Raw genomic sequence first — 18,877 nt, forward strand, 5'->3', positions numbered from 1 at the left:
AATTCCCGGCGTTCCCGTTGCATCTCAAGAGGAGGCACTCTCAACAGGAAAGGCGAGAGGAACTCCATGGTCGTACCACCATTCCAAGAGTCCCCCAGATGTCTCAGTCCATTCCAGAGGAACCTCTTTGCCCTGCACTGGCTCATCTTTCACGCCGAGAATCGACTCACACCACGGTGGCACGTGGGCAGCCCTGTGGGAAAGCCTCGAGGGAAAGCCTCGAGGGAAAACCACAGATCCTTTGATCCACGCGACCGGAAGCGTGACATTCCTGTTACAGCCTGGAAGGAAAGCGCACGTGCATGCCCCCACTCGAGACGAGGCCTGACTCCCCTGGGGAGACTCCAGAAGTACCCAAAGATCCATGTCAGCCCCTGAGAGGAATCCTCGGTTCCGGCCCTGACTCCACACAAGGTTTTTGTCCCCGGTATCGACGGGAGAGGAATACCGAGAGGCCCCCTAGCAACTCGCATGGGGACTGGCCTCTCCTGAGGCCACCAGGGCGGGTCCCTGAGGTCCCCGTCGTAACTCGAGAACACCTGCCGCAACTCGAGAAAATCCAGGAAGTTCTCCCTTCCAGGCGAGATGAGGCCTATTTCCGATGAGGCGTCTGGAGACTAATGACACCTAACCTCTGGAACTTCGAAAGGGTCTTTCACACCCTTGCTGCAACTCAAGAAGTTCACCGCCATACCCGTCTCCACTCGAGAGGAAGCACGATGGTCCCGCCCACATCCAGAGGAGCCCCGTTTCCCCCTCGTAGCTCGAGATGAGGGATCCTTTCCCTGCTTTCAACGGGAAAGAATTCCCGGCGTTCCCGTCGCATCTCAAGAGGAGGCACTCTCAACAGGAAAGGCGAGAGGAACTCCATGGTCGTACCACCATTCCAAGAGACCCCCAGATGTCTCAGTCCATTCCAGAGGAACCTCTTTGCCCTGCACTGGCTCATCTTTCACGCCGAGGATCGACTCACACCACGGTGGCACGTGGGACAGCCCTGTGGGAAAGCCTCGAGGGAAAGCCTCGAGGGAAAACCACAGATCCTTTGATCCACGCGACGGGAAGCGTGACATTGCTGCTACAGCCTGGAAGGAAAGCGCACGTGCATGCCCCCACTCGAGACGAGGCCTGACTCCCCTGGGGAGACTCCAGAAGTACCCAAAGATCCATGTCAGCCCCTGAGAGGAATCCTCGGTTCCGGCCCTGACTCCACACAAGGTTTTTGGCCCCGGTTTCGACGGGAGAGGAATCCCGAGAGGCCCCCTAGCAACTCGCATGGGGACTGGCCTCTCCTGAGGCCACCAGGGCGGGTCCCTGAGGTCCCCGTCGTAACTCGAGAACACCTGCCGCAACTCGAGAAAATCCAGGAAGTTCTCCCTTCAAGGCGAGATGAGGCCTATTTCCGATGAGGCGTCTGGAGACTAATGACACCTAACCTCTGGAACTTTGAAAGGGTCTTTCACACCCTTGCTGCAACTTAAGAAGTTCACCGCCATACCCGTCTCCACTCGAGAGGAAGCACGATGTTCCCGCCCACATCCAGAGGAGCCCCGTTTCCCCCTCGTAGCTCGAGATGAGGGATCCTTTCCCTGCTTTCAACGGGAAAGAATTCCCGGCGTTCCCGTCGCAGCTCAAGAGGAGGCACTCTCAACAGGAAAGGCGAGAGGAACTCCATGGTCGTACCACCATTCCAAGAGTCCCCCAGATGTCTCAGTCCATTCCAGAGGAACCTCTTTGCCCTGCACTGGCTCATCTTTCATGCCAAGGATCGACTCACGCCAGGGTGGCACGTGGGACAGCCCTGTGGAAAAGCCTCGAGGGAAAGCCTCGAGGGAAAACCACAGATCCTTTGATCCACGCGACGGGAAGCGTGACATTGCTGCTACAGCCTGGAAGGAAAGCGCACGTGCATGCCCCCACTCGAGACGAGGCCTGACTCCCCTGGGGAGACTCCAGAAGTACCCAAAGATCCATGTCAGCCCCTGAGAGGAATCCTCGGTTCCGGCCCTGACTCCACACAAGGTTTTTGGCCCCGGTTTCGACGGGAGAGGAATCCCGAGAGGCCCCCTAGCAACTCGCATGGGGACTGGTCTCTCCTGAGGCCACCAGGGCGGGTCCCTGAGGTCCCCGTCGTAACTCGAGAACACCTGCCGCAACTCGAGAAAATCCAGGAAGTTCTCCCTTCCAGGCGAGATGAGGCCTATTTCCGATGAGGCATCTGGAGACTAATGACACCTAACCTCGGGAACTTCGAAAGGGTCTTTCACACCCTTGCTGCAACTCAAGAAGTTCACCGCCATACCCGTCTCCACTCGAGAGGAAGCACGATGGTCCCGCCCACATCCAGAGGAGCCCCGTTTCCCCCTCGTAGCTCGAGATGAGGGATCCTTTCCCTGCTTTCAACGGGAAAGAATTCCCGGCGTTCCCGTCGCATCTCAAGAGGAGGCACTCTCAACAGGAAAGGCGAGAGGAACTCCATGGTCGTACCACCATTCCAAGAGTCCCCCAGATGTCTCAGTCCATTCCAGAGGAACCTCTTTGCCCTGCACTGGCTCATCTTTCACGCCGAGGATCGACTCACACCACGGTGGCACGTGGGACAGCCCTGTGGGAAAGCCTCGAGGGAAAGCCTCGAGGGAAAACCACAGATCCTTTGATCCACGCCACGGGAAGCGTGACATTGCTGCTACAGCCTGGAAGGAAAGCGCACGTGCATGCCCCCACTCGAGACGAGGCCTGACTCCCCTGGGGAGACTCCAGAAGTACCCAAAGATCCATGTCAGCCCCTGAGAGGAATGCTCGTTTCCGGCCCTGACTCCACACAAGGTTTTTGGCCCCGGTATCGACGGGAGAGGAATCCCGAGAGGCCCCCTAGCAACTCGCATGGGGACTGACCTCTCCTGAGGCCTCCAGGGCGGGTCCCTGAGGTCCCCGTCGTAACTCGAGAACACCTGCAGCAACTCGAGAAAATCCAGGAAGTTCTCCCTTCCAGGCAAGATGAGGCCTATTTCCAATGAGGCGTCTGGAGACTAATGACACCTAACCTCTGGAACTTTGAAAGGGTCTTTCACACCCTTGCTGCAACTTAAGAAGTTCACCGCCATACCCATCTCCACTCGAGAGGAAGCACGATGTTCCCGCCCACATCCAGAGGAGCCCCGTTTCCCCCTCGTAGCTCGAGATGAGGGATCCTTTCCCTGCTTTCAACGGGAAAGAATTCCCGGCGTTCCCGTCGCAGCTCAAGAGGAGGCACTCTCAACAGGAAAGGCGAGAGGAACTCCATGGTCGTACCACCATTCCAAGAGTCCCCCAGATGTCTCAGTCCATTCCAGAGGAACCTCTTTGCCCTGCACTGGCTCATCTTTCATGCCAAGGATCGACTCACACCAGGGTGGCACGTGGGACAGCCCTGTGGAAAAGCCTCGAGGGAAAGCCTCGAGGGAAAACCACAGATCCTTTGATCCACGCGACGGGAAGCGTGACATTGCTGCTACAGCCTGGAAGGAAAGCGCACGTGCATGCCCCCACTCGAGACGAGGCCTGACTCCCCTGGGGAGACTCCAGAAGTACCCAAAGATCCATGTCAGCCCCTGAGAGGAATCCTCGGTTCCAGCCCTGACTCCACACAAGGTTTTTGGCCCCGGTTTCGACGGGAGAGGAATCCCGAGAGGCCCCCTAGCAACTCGCATGGGGACTGGTCTCTCCTGAGGCCACCAGGGCGGGTCCCTGAGGTCCCCGTCGTAACTCGAGAACACCTGCCGCAACTCGAGAAAATCCAGGAAGTTCTCCCTTCCAGGCGAGATGAGGCCTATTTCCGATGAGGCATCTGGAGACTAATGACACCTAACCTCGGGAACTTCGAAAGGGTCTTTCACACCCTTGCTGCAACTCAAGAAGTTCACCGCCATACCCGTCTCCACTCGAGAGGAAGCACGATGGTCCCGCCCACATCCAGAGGAGCCCCGTTTCCCCCTCGTAGCTCGAGATGAGGGATCCTTTCCCTGCTTTCAACGGGAAAGAATTCCCGGCGTTCCCGTCGCATCTCAAGAGGAGGCACTCTCAACAGGAAAGGCGAGAGGAACTCCATGGTCGTACCACCATTCCAAGAGTCCCCCAGATGTCTCAGTCCATTCCAGAGGAACCTCTTTGCCCTGCACTGGCTCATCTTTCACGCCGAGGATCGACTCACACCACGGTGGCACGTGGGACAGCCCTGTGGGAAAGCCTCGAGGGAAAGCCTCGAGGGAAAACCACAGATCCTTTGATCCACGCCACGGGAAGCGTGACATTGCTGCTACAGCCTGGAAGGAAAGCGCACGTGCATGCCCCCACTCGAGACGAGGCCTGACTCCCCTGGGGAGACTCCAGAAGTACCCAAAGATCCATGTCAGCCCCTGAGAGGAATGCTCGTTTCCGGCCCTGACTCCACACAAGGTTTTTGGCCCCGGTATCGACGGGAGAGGAATCCCGAGAGGCCCCCTAGCAACTCGCATGGGGACTGACCTCTCCTGAGGCCTCCAGGGCGGGTCCCTGAGGTCCCCGTCGTAACTCGAGAACACCTGCCGCAACTCGAGAAAATCCAGGAAGTTCTCCCTTCCAGGCGAGATGAGGCCTATTTCCGATGAGGCGTCTGGAGACTAATGACACGTAACCTCTGGAACTTCGAAAGGGTCTTTCACACCCTTGCTGCAACTCAAGAAGTTCACCGCCATACCCGTCTCCACTCGAGAGGAAGCACGATGGTCCCGCCCACATCCAGAGGAGCCCCGTTTCCCCCTCGTAGCTCGAGATGAGGGATCCTTTCCCTGCTTTCAACGGGAAAGAATTCCCGTCGTTCCCGTGGCATCTCAAGAGGAGGCACTCTCAACAGGAAAGGCGAGAGGAACTCCATGGTCGTACCACCATTCCAAGAGTCCCCCAGATGTCTCAGTCCATTCCAGAGGAACCTCTTTGCCCTTCACTGGCTCATCTTGCACGCCGAGGATCGACTCACACCACGGTGGCACGTGGAACAGCCCTGTGGGAAAGCCTCGAGGGAAAGCCTCGAGGGAAAACCACAGATCCTTTGATCCACGCAACGGGAAGCGTGACATTGCTGCTACAGCCTGGAAAGAAAGCGCACGTGCATGCCCCCACTCGAGACGAGGCCTGACTCCCCTGGGGAGACTCCAGAAGTACCCAAAGATCCATGTCAGCCCCTGAGAGGAATCCTCGGTTCCGGCCCTGACTCCACACAAGGTTTTTGGCCCCGGTATCGACGGGAGAGGAATCCCGAGAGGCCCCCTAGCAACTCGCATGGGGACTGACCTCTCCTGAGGCCTCCAGGGCGGGTCCCTGAGGTCCCCGTCGTAACTCGAGAACACCTGCAGCAACTCGAGAAAATCCAGGAAGTTCTCCCTTCCAGGCAAGATGAGGCCTATTTCCAATGAGGCGTCTGGAGACTAATGACACCTAACCTCTGGAACTTTGAAAGGGTCTTTCACACCCTTGCTGCAACTTAAGAAGTTCACCGCCATACCCATCTCCACTCGAGAGGAAGCACGATGTTCCCGCCCACATCCAGAGGAGCCCCGTTTCCCCCTCGTAGCTCGAGATGAGGGATCCTTTCCCTGCTTTCAACGGGAAAGAATTCCCGGCGTTCCCGTCGCAGCTCAAGAGGAGGCACTCTCAACAGGAAAGGCGAGAGGAACTCCATGGTCGTACCACCATTCCAAGAGTCCCCCAGATGTCTCAGTCCATTCCAGAGGAACCTCTTTGCCCTGCACTGGCTCATCTTTCATGCCAAGGATCGACTCACACCAGGGTGGCACGTGGGACAGCCCTGTGGAAAAGCCTCGAGGGAAAGCCTCGAGGGAAAACCACAGATCCTTTGATCCACGCGACGGGAAGCGTGACATTGCTGCTACAGCCTGGAAGGAAAGCGCACGTGCATGCCCCCACTCGAGACGAGGCCTGACTCCCCTGGGGAGACTCCAGAAGTACCCAAAGATCCATGTCAGCCCCTGAGAGGAATCCTCGGTTCCAGCCCTGACTCCACACAAGGTTTTTGGCCCCGGTTTCGACGGGAGAGGAATCCCGAGAGGCCCCCTAGCAACTCGCATGGGGACTGGTCTCTCCTGAGGCCACCAGGGCGGGTCCCTGAGGTCCCCGTCGTAACTCGAGAACACCTGCCGCAACTCGAGAAAATCCAGGAAGTTCTCCCTTCCAGGCGAGATGAGGCCTATTTCCGATGAGGCATCTGGAGACTAATGACACCTAACCTCGGGAACTTCGAAAGGGTCTTTCACACCCTTGCTGCAACTCAAGAAGTTCACCGCCATACCCGTCTCCACTCGAGAGGAAGCACGATGGTCCCGCCCACATCCAGAGGAGCCCCGTTTCCCCCTCGTAGCTCGAGATGAGGGATCCTTTCCCTGCTTTCAACGGGAAAGAATTCCCGGCGTTCCCGTCGCATCTCAAGAGGAGGCACTCTCAACAGGAAAGGCGAGAGGAACTCCATGGTCGTACCACCATTCCAAGAGTCCCCCAGATGTCTCAGTCCATTCCAGAGGAACCTCTTTGCCCTGCACTGGCTCATCTTTCACGCCGAGGATCGACTCACACCACGGTGGCACGTGGGACAGCCCTGTGGGAAAGCCTCGAGGGAAAGCCTCGAGGGAAAACCACAGATCCTTTGATCCACGCCACGGGAAGCGTGACATTGCTGCTACAGCCTGGAAGGAAAGCGCACGTGCATGCCCCCACTCGAGACGAGGCCTGACTCCCCTGGGGAGACTCCAGAAGTACCCAAAGATCCATGTCAGCCCCTGAGAGGAATGCTCGTTTCCGGCCCTGACTCCACACAAGGTTTTTGGCCCCGGTATCGACGGGAGAGGAATCCCGAGAGGCCCCCTAGCAACTCGCATGGGGACTGACCTCTCCTGAGGCCTCCAGGGCGGGTCCCTGAGGTCCCCGTCGTAACTCGAGAACACCTGCAGCAACTCGAGAAAATCCAGGAAGTTCTCCCTTCCAGGCAAGATGAGGCCTATTTCCAATGAGGCGTCTGGAGACTAATGACACCTAACCTCTGGAACTTTGAAAGGGTCTTTCACACCCTTGCTGCAACTTAAGAAGTTCACCGCCATACCCATCTCCACTCGAGAGGAAGCACGATGTTCCCGCCCACATCCAGAGGAGCCCCGTTTCCCCCTCGTAGCTCGAGATGAGGGATCCTTTCCCTGCTTTCAACGGGAAAGAATTCCCGGCGTTCCCGTCGCAGCTCAAGAGGAGGCACTCTCAACAGGAAAGGCGAGAGGAACTCCATGGTCGTACCACCATTCCAAGAGTCCCCCAGATGTCTCAGTCCATTCCAGAGGAACCTCTTTGCCCTGCACTGGCTCATCTTTCATGCCAAGGATCGACTCACACCAGGGTGGCACGTGGGACAGCCCTGTGGAAAAGCCTCGAGGGAAAGCCTCGAGGGAAAACCACAGATCCTTTGATCCACGCGACGGGAAGCGTGACATTGCTGCTACAGCCTGGAAGGAAAGCGCACGTGCATGCCCCCACTCGAGACGAGGCCTGACTCCCCTGGGGAGACTCCAGAAGTACCCAAAGATCCATGTCAGCCCCTGAGAGGAATCCTCGGTTCCAGCCCTGACTCCACACAAGGTTTTTGGCCCCGGTTTCGACGGGAGAGGAATCCCGAGAGGCCCCCTAGCAACTCGCATGGGGACTGGTCTCTCCTGAGGCCACCAGGGCGGGTCCCTGAGGTCCCCGTCGTAACTCGAGAACACCTGCCGCAACTCGAGAAAATCCAGGAAGTTCTCCCTTCCAGGCGAGATGAGGCCTATTTCCGATGAGGCATCTGGAGACTAATGACACCTAACCTCGGGAACTTCGAAAGGGTCTTTCACACCCTTGCTGCAACTCAAGAAGTTCACCGCCATACCCGTCTCCACTCGAGAGGAAGCACGATGGTCCCGCCCACATCCAGAGGAGCCCCGTTTCCCCCTCGTAGCTCGAGATGAGGGATCCTTTCCCTGCTTTCAACGGGAAAGAATTCCCGGCGTTCCCGTCGCATCTCAAGAGGAGGCACTCTCAACAGGAAAGGCGAGAGGAACTCCATGGTCGTACCACCATTCCAAGAGTCCCCCAGATGTCTCAGTCCATTTCAGAGGAACCTCTTTGCCCTGCACTGGCTCATCTTTCACGCCGAGGATCGACTCACACCACGGTGGCACGTGGGACAGCCCTGTGGGAAAGCCTCGAGGGAAAGCCTCGAGGGAAAACCACAGATCCTTTGATCCACGCCACGGGAAGCGTGACATTGCTGCTACAGCCTGGAAGGAAAGCGCACGTGCATGCCCCCACTCGAGACGAGGCCTGACTCCCCTGGGGAGACTCCAGAAGTACCCAAAGATCCATGTCAGCCCCTGAGAGGAATGCTCGTTTCCGGCCCTGACTCCACACAAGGTTTTTGGCCCCGGTATCGACGGGAGAGGAATCCCGAGAGGCCCCCTAGCAACTCACATGGGGACTGGCCTCTGCTGAGGCCACCAGGGCGGGTCCCTGAGGTCCCCGTCGTAACTCGAGAACACCTGCCGCAACTCGAGAAAATCCAGGAAGTTCTCCCTTCCAGGCGAGATGAGGCCTATTTCCGATGAGGCGTCTGGAGACTAATGACACGTAACCTCTGGAACTTCGAAAGGGTCTTTCACACCCTTGCTGCAACTCAAGAAGTTCACCGCCATACCCGTCTCCACTCGAGAGGAAGCACGATGGTCCCGCCCACATCCAGAGGAGCCCCGTTTCCCCCTCGTAGCTCGAGATGAGGGATCCTTTCCCTGCTTTCAACGGGAAAGAATTCCCGTCGTTCCCGTGGCATCTCAAGAGGAGGCACTCTCAACAGGAAAGGCGAGAGGAACTCCATGGTCGTACCACCATTCCAAGAGTCCCCCAGATGTCTCAGTCCATTCCAGAGGAACCTCTTTGCCCTTCACTGGCTCATCTTGCACGCCGAGGATCGACTCACACCACGGTGGCACGTGGAACAGCCCTGTGGGAAAGCCTCGAGGGAAAGCCTCGAGGGAAAACCACAGATCCTTTGATCCACGCAACGGGAAGCGTGACATTGCTGCTACAGCCTGGAAAGAAAGCGCACGTGCATGCCCCCACTCGAGACGAGGCCTGACTCCCCTGGGGAGACTCCAGAAGTACCCAAAGATCCATGTCAGCCCCTGAGAGGAATCCTCGGTTCCGGCCCTGACTCCACACAAGGTTTTTGGCCCCGGTATCGACGGGAGAGGAATCCCGAGAGGCCCCCTAGCAACTCGCATGGGGACTGACCTCTCCTGAGGCCTCCAGGGCGGGTCCCTGAGGTCCCCGTCGTAACTCGAGAACACCTGCAGCAACTCGAGAAAATCCAGGAAGTTCTCCCTTCCAGGCAAGATGAGGCCTATTTCCAATGAGGCGTCTGGAGACTAATGACACCTAACCTCTGGAACTTTGAAAGGGTCTTTCACACCCTTGCTGCAACTTAAGAAGTTCACCGCCATACCCATCTCCACTCGAGAGGAAGCACGATGTTCCCGCCCACATCCAGAGGAGCCCCGTTTCCCCCTCGTAGCTCGAGATGAGGGATCCTTTCCCTGCTTTCAACGGGAAAGAATTCCCGGCGTTCCCGTCGCAGCTCAAGAGGAGGCACTCTCAACAGGAAAGGCGAGAGGAACTCCATGGTCGTACCACCATTCCAAGAGTCCCCCAGATGTCTCAGTCCATTCCAGAGGAACCTCTTTGCCCTGCACTGGCTCATCTTTCATGCCAAGGATCGACTCACACCAGGGTGGCACGTGGGACAGCCCTGTGGAAAAGCCTCGAGGGAAAGCCTCGAGGGAAAACCACAGATCCTTTGATCCACGCGACGGGAAGCGTGACATTGCTGCTACAGCCTGGAAGGAAAGCGCACGTGCATGCCCCCACTCGAGACGAGGCCTGACTCCCCTGGGGAGACTCCAGAAGTACCCAAAGATCCATGTCAGCCCCTGAGAGGAATCCTCGGTTCCAGCCCTGACTCCACACAAGGTTTTTGGCCCCGGTTTCGACGGGAGAGGAATCCCGAGAGGCCCCCTAGCAACTCGCATGGGGACTGGTCTCTCCTGAGGCCACCAGGGCGGGTCCCTGAGGTCCCCGTCGTAACTCGAGAACACCTGCCGCAACTCGAGAAAATCCAGGAAGTTCTCCCTTCCAGGCGAGATGAGGCCTATTTCCGATGAGGCATCTGGAGACTAATGACACCTAACCTCGGGAACTTCGAAAGGGTCTTTCACACCCTTGCTGCAACTCAAGAAGTTCACCGCCATACCCGTCTCCACTCGAGAGGAAGCACGATGGTCCCGCCCACATCCAGAGGAGCCCCGTTTCCCCCTCGTAGCTCGAGATGAGGGATCCTTTCCCTGCTTTCAACGGGAAAGAATTCCCGGCGTTCCCGTCGCATCTCAAGAGGAGGCACTCTCAACAGGAAAGGCGAGAGGAACTCCATGGTCGTACCACCATTCCAAGAGTCCCCCAGATGTCTCAGTCCATTTCAGAGGAACCTCTTTGCCCTGCACTGGCTCATCTTTCACGCCGAGGATCGACTCACACCACGGTGGCACGTGGGACAGCCCTGTGGGAAAGCCTCGAGGGAAAGCCTCGAGGGAAAACCACAGATCCTTTGATCCACGCCACGGGAAGCGTGACATTGCTGCTACAGCCTGGAAGGAAAGCGCACGTGCATGCCCCCACTCGAGACGAGGCCTGACTCCCCTGGGGAGACTCCAGAAGTACCCAAAGATCCATGTCAGCCCCTGAGAGGAATGCTCGTTTCCGGCCCTGACTCCACACAAGGTTTTTGGCCCCGGTATCGACGGGAGAGGAATCCCGAGAGGCCCCCTAGCAACTCACATGGGGACTGGCCTCTGCTGAGGCCACCAGGGCGGGTCCCTGAGGTCCCCGTCGTAACTCGAGAACACCTGCCGCAACTCGAGAAAATCCAGGAAGTTCTCCCTTCCAGGCGAGATGAGGCCTATTTCCGATGAGGCGTCTGGAGACTAATGACACGTAACCTCTGGAACTTCGAAAGGGTCTTTCACACCCTTGCTGCAACTCAAGAAGTTCACCGCCATACCCGTCTCCACTCGAGAGGAAGCACGATGGTCCCGCCCACATCCAGAGGAGCCCCGTTTCCCCCTCGTAGCTCGAGATGAGGGATCCTTTCCCTGCTTTCAACGGGAAAGAATTCCCGTCGTTCCCGTGGCATCTCAAGAGGAGGCACTCTCAACAGGAAAGGCGAGAGGAACTCCATGGTCGTACCACCATTCCAAGAGTCCCCCAGATGTCTCAGTCCATTCCAGAGGAACCTCTTTGCCCTTCACTGGCTCATCTTGCACGCCGAGGATCGACTCACACCACGGTGGCACGTGGAACAGCCCTGTGGGAAAGCCTCGAGGGAAAGCCTCGAGGGAAAACCACAGATCCTTTGATCCACGCAACGGGAAGCGTGACATTGCTGCTACAGCCTGGAAAGAAAGCGCACGTGCATGCCCCCACTCGAGACGAGGCCTGACTCCCCTGGGGAGACTCCAGAAGTACCCAAAGATCCATGTCAGCCCCTGAGAGGAATCCTCGGTTCCGGCCCTGACTCCACACAAGGTTTTTGTCCCCGGTATCGAGGGGAGAGGAATCCCGAGAGGCCCCCTAGCAACTCGCATGGGGACTGGCCGTTCCTGAGGCCACCAGGGCGGGTCCCTGAGGTCCCCATCGTAACTCGAGAACACCTGCCGCAACTCGAGAAAATCCAGGAAGTTCTCCCTTCCAGGCGAGATGAGGCCTATTTCCCATGAGGCGTCTGGAGACTAATGACACCTAACCTCTGGAACTTCGAAAGGGTCTTTCACACCCTTGCTGCAACTCAAGAAGTTCACCGCCATACCCGTCTCCACTCGAGAGGAAGCACGATGGTCCCGCCCACATCCAGAGGAGCCCCGTTTCCCCCTCGTAGCTCGAGATGAGGGATCCTTTCCCTGCTTTCAACGGGAAAGAATTCCCGACGTTCCCGTCGCATCTCAAGAGGAGGCACTCTCAACAGGAAAGGCGAGAGGAACTCCATGGTCGTACCACCATTCCAAGAGTCCCCCAGATGTCTCAGTCCATTCCAGAGGATACTCTTTGCCCTGCACTGGCTCATCTTTCACGCCGAGGATCGACTCACACCACGGTGGCACGTGGGACAGCCCGGTGGGAAAGCCTCGAGGGAAAGCCTCGAGGGAAAATCACAGATCCTTTGATCCACGCGACGGGAAGCGTGACATTGCTGCTACAGCCTGGAAGGAAAGCGCACGTGCATGCCCCCACTCGAGACGAGGCCTGACTCCCCTGGGGAGACTCCAGAAGTACCCAAAGATCCATGTCAGCCCCTGAGAGGAATCCTTCGTTCCGACCCTGACTGCACACAAGGTTTTTGGCCCCGGTATCTACGGGAGAGGAATCCCGAGAGGCCCCCTAGCAACTCGCATGGGGACTGGCCTCTCCTGAGGCCACCAGGGCGGGTCCCTGAGGTCCCCGTCGTAACTCGAGAACACCTGCCGCAACTCGAGAAAATCCAGGAAGTTCTCCCTTCCAGGCGAGATGAGGCCTATTTCCGATGAGGCGTCTGGAGACTAATGACACGTAACCTCTGGAACTTCGAAAGGGTCTTTCACACCCTTGCTGCAACTCAAGAAGTTCACCGCCATACCCGTCTCCACTCGAGAGGAAGCACGATGGTCCCGCCCAGATCCAGAGTAGCCCCGTTTACCCCTCGTAGCTCGAGATGAGGGATCCTTTCCCTGCTTTCAACGGGAAAGAATTTCCGGCGTTCCCATCGCATCTCAAGAGGAGGCACTCTCAACAGGAAAGGCGAGAGGAACTCCATGGTCGTACCACCATTCCAAGAGTCCCCCAGATGTCTCAGTCCATTCCAGAGGAACCTCTTTGCACTGCACTGGCTCATCTTTCACGCCGAGGATCGACTCACACCACGGTGGCACGTGGGACAGCCCGGTGGGAAAGCCTCGAGGGAAAACCACAGATCCTTTGATCCACGCGACGGGAAGCGTGACATTGCTGCTACAGCCTGGAAGGAAAGCGCACGTGCATACCCCCACTCGAGACGAGGCCTGACTCCCCTGGGGAGACTCCAGAAGTACCCAAAGATCCATGTCAGCCCCTGAGAGGAATCCTCGGTTCTGGCCCTGACTCCACACAAGGTTTTTGGCCCCGGTATCGACGGGAGAGGAATCCCGAGAGGCCCCCTAGCAACTCGCATGGGGACTGGCCTCTCCTGAGGCCACCAGGGCGGGTCCCTGAGGTCCCCGTCGTAACTCGAGAACACCTGCCGCAACTCGAGAAAATCCAGGAAGTTCTCCCATCGAGGCGAGATGAGGCCTATTTTCGATGAGGCGTCTGGAGACTAATGACACCTAACCTCTGGAACTTCGAAAGGGTCTTTCACACCCTTGCTGCAACTCAAGACGTTCACCGCCATACCCGTCTCCACTCGAGAGGAAGCACGATGGTCCCGCCCACATCCAGAGGAGCCCCGTTTCCCCCTCGTAGCTCGAGATGAGGGATCCTTTCCCTGCTTTCAAAGGGAAAGAATTCCCGGCGTTCCCGTGGCATCTCAAGAGGAGGCACTCTCAACAGGAAAGGCGAGAGGAACTCCATGGTCGTACCACCATTCCAAGAGTCCCCCAGATGTCTCAGTCCATTCCAGAGGAACCTCTTTGCCCTTCACTGGCTCATCTTGCACGCCGAGGATCGACTCACACCACGGTGGCACGTGGGACAGCCCTGTGGGAAAGCCTCGAGGGAAAACCACAGATCCTTTGATCCACGCGACGGGAAGCGTAACATTGCTGCTACAGCCTGGAAGGAAAGCGCACGTGCATGCCCCCACTCGAGACGAGGCCTGACTCCCCTGGGGAGACTCCAGAAGTACCCAAAATCCATGTCAGCCCCTGAGAGGAATCCTCGGTTCTGGCCCTGACTCCACACAAGGTTTTTGGCCCCGGTATCGACGGGAGAGGAATCCCGAGAGGCCCCCTAGCAACTCGCATGGGGACTGGCCTCTCCTGTGGCCACCAGGGCGGGTCCCTGAGGTCCCCGTCGTAACTCGAGAACACCTGCCACAACTCGAGAAAATCCAGGAAGTTCTCCCTTCCAGGCGAGATGAGGCCTATTTCCGATGAGTCGTCTGGAGACTAATGACACCTAACCTCTGGAACTTCGAAAGGGTCTTTCACACCCTTGCTGCAACTCAAGAAGTTCACCGCCATACCCGTCTCCACTCGAGAGGAAGCACGATGGTCCCGCCCACATCCAGAGGAGCCCCGTTTCCCCCTCGTAGCTCGAGATGAGGGATCCTTTCCCTGCTTTCAACGGGAAAGAATTCCCGGCGTTCCCGTCGCATCTCAAGAGGAGGCACTCTCAACAGTAAAGGCGAGAGGAACTCCATGGTCGTACCACCATTCCAAGAGTCCCCCAGATGTCTCAGTCCATTCCAGAGGAACCTCTTTGCACTGCACTGGCTCATCTTTCACGCCGAGGACCGACTCACACCACGGTGGCACGTGGGACAGCCCGGTGGGAAAGCCTCGAGGGAAAGCCTCGAGGGAAAACCACAGATCCTTTGATCCACGCGACGGCAAGCGTGACATTGCTGCTACAGCCTGGAAGGAAAGCGCACGTGCATGCCCCCACTCGAGACGAGGCCTGACTCCCCTGGGGAGACTCCAGAAGTACCCAAAGATCCATGTCAGCCCCTGAGAGGAATCCTCGCTTCTGGCCCTGACTCCACACAAGGTTTTTGCCCCCGGTATCGACGGTAGAGGAATCCCGAGAGGCCCCCTAGCAACTCGCATGGGGACTGGCCTCTCCTGAGGCCACCAGGGCGGGTCCCTGATGTCCCCGTCGTAACTCGAGAACACCTGCCGCAACTCGAGAAAATCCAGGAAGTTCTCCCTTCCAGGCGAGATGAGGCCTATTTCCGATGAGGCGTCTGGAGACTAATGACACCTGACCTCTGGAACTTCGAAAGGGTCTTTCACACCCTTGCTGCAACTCAAGAAGTTCACCGCCATACTCGTCTCCACTCGAGAGGAAGCACGATGGTCCCGCCCACATCCAGAGGAGCCCCGTTTCCCCCTCGTAGCTCGAGATGAGGGATCCTTTCCCTGCTTTCAACGGGAAAGAATTCCCGGCGTTCCCGTCGCATCTCAAGAGGAGGCACTCTCAACAGGAAAGGCTAGAGGAACTCCATGGTCGTACCACCATTCCAAGAGTCCCCCAGATGTCTCAGTCCATTCCAGAGGAACCTCTTTGCACTGCACTGGCTCATCTTTCACGCCGAGGATCGACTCACACCACGGTGGCACGTGGGACAGCCCGGTGGGAAAGCCTCGAGGGAAAGCCTCGAGGGAAAACCAGAGATCCTTTGATCCACGCGACGGGAAGCGTGACATTGCTGCTACAGCCTGGAAGGAAAGCGCACGTGCATGCCCACACTCGAGACGAGGCCTGACTCCCCTGGGGAGACTCCAGAAGTACCCAAAATCCATGTCAGCCCCTGAGAGGAATCCTCGGTTCTGGCCCTGACTCCACACAAGGTTTTTGGCCCCGGTATCGACGGGAGAGGAATCCCGAGAGGCCCCCTAGCAACTCGCATGGGGACTGGCCTCTCCTGAGGCCACCAGGGCGGGTCCCTGAGGTCCCCGTCGTAACTCGAGAACACCTGCCACAACTCGAGAAAATCCAGGAAGTTCTCCCTTCCAGGCGAGATGAGGCCTATTTCCGATGAGTCGTCTGGAGACTAATGACACCTAACCTCTGGAACTTCGAAAGGGTCTTTCACACCCTTGCTGCAACTCAAGAAGTTCACCGCCATACCCGTCTCCACTCGAGAGGAAGCACGATGGTCCCGCCCACATCCAGAGGAGCCCCGTTTCCCCCTCGTAGCTCGAGATGAGGGATCCTTTCCCTGCTTTCAACGGGAAAGAATTCCCGGCGTTCCCGTCGCATCTCAAGAGGAGGCACTCTCAACAGGAAAGGCGAGAGGATCTCCATGGTCGTACCACCATTCCAAGAGTCCCCCAGATGTCTCAGTCCATTCCAGAGGAACCTCTTTGCACTGCACTGGCTCATCTTTCACGCCGAGGACCGACTCACACCACGGTGGCACGTGGGACAGCCCGGTGGGAAAGCCTCGAGGGAAAGCCTCGAGGGAAAACCACAGATCCTTTGATCCACGCGACGGGAAGCGTGACATTGCTGCTACAGCCTGGAAGGAAAGCGCACGTGCATGCCCCCACTCGAGACGAGGCCTGACTCCCCTGGGGAGACTCCAGAAGTACCCAAAGATCCATGTCAGCCCCTGAGAGGAATCCTCGGTTCTGGCCCTGACTCCACACAAGGTTTTTGGCCCCGGTATCGATGGTAGAGGAATCCCGAGAGGCCCCCTAGCAACTCGCATGGGGACTGGCCTCTCCTGAGGCCACCAGGGCGGGTCCCTGAGGTCCCCGTCGTAACTCGAGAACACCTGCCGCAACTCGAGAAAATCCAGGAAGTTCTCCCTTCCAGGCGAGATGAGGCCTATTTCCGATGAGGCGTCTGGAGACTAATGACACCTAACCTCTGGAACTTCGAAAGGGTCTTTCACACCCTTGCTGCAACTCAACAAGTTCACCGCCATATCCGTCTCCACTCGAAAGGAAGCACGATGGTCCCGCCCACATCCAGAGGAGCCCCGTTTCCCCCTCGTTGCTCGAGATTAGGGATCCTTTCCCTGCTTTCAACGGGAAAGAATTCCCTGCGTTCCCTTCGCGTCTCAAGATGAGGCACTCTCAACAGGAAAGGCGAGAGGAACTCCATGGTCGTACCACCATTCCAAGAGTCCCCCAGATGTCTCAGTCCATTCCAAAGGAACCTCTTTGCCCTGCACTGGTTCATCTTTCACGCCGAGGATGGACTCACACCACGGTGGCACGTGGGACAGCCCTGTGGGAAAGCCTCGAGGGAAAGCCTCGAGGGAAAACCACAGATCCTTTGATCCACGCGACGGGAAGCGTGACATTGCTGCTACAGCCTGGAAGGAAAGCGCACGTGCATGCCCCCACTCGAGACGAGGCCTGACTCCCCTGGGGAGACTCCAGAAGTACCCAAAATCCATGTCAGCCCCTGAGAGGAATCCTCGGTTCTGGCCCTGACTGCACACAAGGTTTTTGGCCCCGGTATCGACGGGAGAGGAAACACGAGAGGCCCCCTAGCAACTCGCATGGGGACTGGCCTCTCCTGAGGCCACCAGGGCGGGTCCCTGAGGTCCCCGTCGTAACTCGAGAACACCTGCCGCAACTCGAGAAAATCCAGGAAGTTCTCCCTTCCAGGCTAGATAAGGCCTATTTCCGATGAGGCGTCTGGAGACTAATGACACCTAACCTCTGGAACTTCGAAAGGGTCTTTCACACCCTTGCTGCAACTCAAGAAGTTCACCGCCATACCCGTCTCCACTCGAGAGGAAGCACGATGGTCCCGCCCACATCCAGAGGAGCCCCGTTTCCCCCTCGTAGCTCGAGATGAGGGATCCTTTCCCTGCTTTCAACGGGAAAGAATTCCCGACGTTCCCGTCGCATCTCAAGAGGAGGCACTCTCAACAGGAAAGGCGAGAGGAACTCCATGGTCGTACCACCATTCCAAGAGTCCCCCAGATGTCTCAGTCCATTCCAGAGGATACTCTTTGCCCTGCACTGGCTCATCTTTCACGCCGAGGATCGACTCACACCACGGTGGCACGTGGGACAGCCCGGTGGGAAAGCCTCGAGGGAAAGCCTCGAGGGAAAATCACAGATCCTTTGATCCACGCGACGGGAAGCGTGACATTGCTGCTACAGCCTGGAAGGAAAGCGCACGTGCATGCCCCCACTCGAGACGAGGCCTGACTCCCCTGGGGAGACTCCAGAAGTACCCAAAGATCCATGTCAGCCCCTGAGAGGAATCCTTCGTTCCGACCCTGACTGCACACAAGGTTTTTGGCCCCGGTATCTACGGGAGAGGAATCCCGAGAGGCCCCCTAGCAACTCGCATGGGGACTGGCCTCTCCTGAGGCCACCAGGGCGGGTCCCTGAGGTCCCCGTCGTAACTCGAGAACACCTGCCGCAACTCGAGAAAATCCAGGAAGTTCTCCCTTCCAGGCGAGATGAGGCCTATTTCCGATGAGGCGTCTGGAGACTAATGACACGTAACCTCTGGAACTTCGAAAGGGTCTTTCACACCCTTGCTGCAACTCAAGAAGTTCACCGCCATACCCGTCTCCACTCGAGAGGAAGCACGATGGTCCCGCCCAGATCCAGAGTAGCCCCGTTTACCCCTCGTAGCTCGAGATGAGGGATCCTTTCCCTGCTTTCAACGGGAAAGAATTTCCGGCGTTCCCATCGCATCTCAAGAGGAGGCACTCTCAACAGGAAAGGCGAGAGGAACTCCATGGTCGTACCACCATTCCAAGAGTCCCCCAGATGTCTCAGTCCATTCCAGAGGAACCTCTTTGCACTGCACTGGCTCATCTTTCACGCCGAGGATCGACTCACACCACGGTGGCACGTGGGACAGCCCGGTGGGAAAGCCTCGAGGGAAAACCACAGATCCTTTGATCCACGCGACGGGAAGCGTGACATTGCTGCTACAGCCTGGAAGGAAAGCGCACGTGCATACCCCCACTCGAGACGAGGCCTGACTCCCCTGGGGAGACTCCAGAAGTACCCAAAGATCCATGTCAGCCCCTGAGAGGAATCCTCGGTTCTGGCCCTGACTCCACACAAGGTTTTTGGCCCCG

This window comes from Capricornis sumatraensis, chromosome 9, assembly GCF_032405125.1.
Source record: "Capricornis sumatraensis isolate serow.1 chromosome 9, serow.2, whole genome shotgun sequence".
In the NCBI taxonomy this organism is placed as follows: domain Eukaryota; kingdom Metazoa; phylum Chordata; class Mammalia; order Artiodactyla; family Bovidae; genus Capricornis; species Capricornis sumatraensis.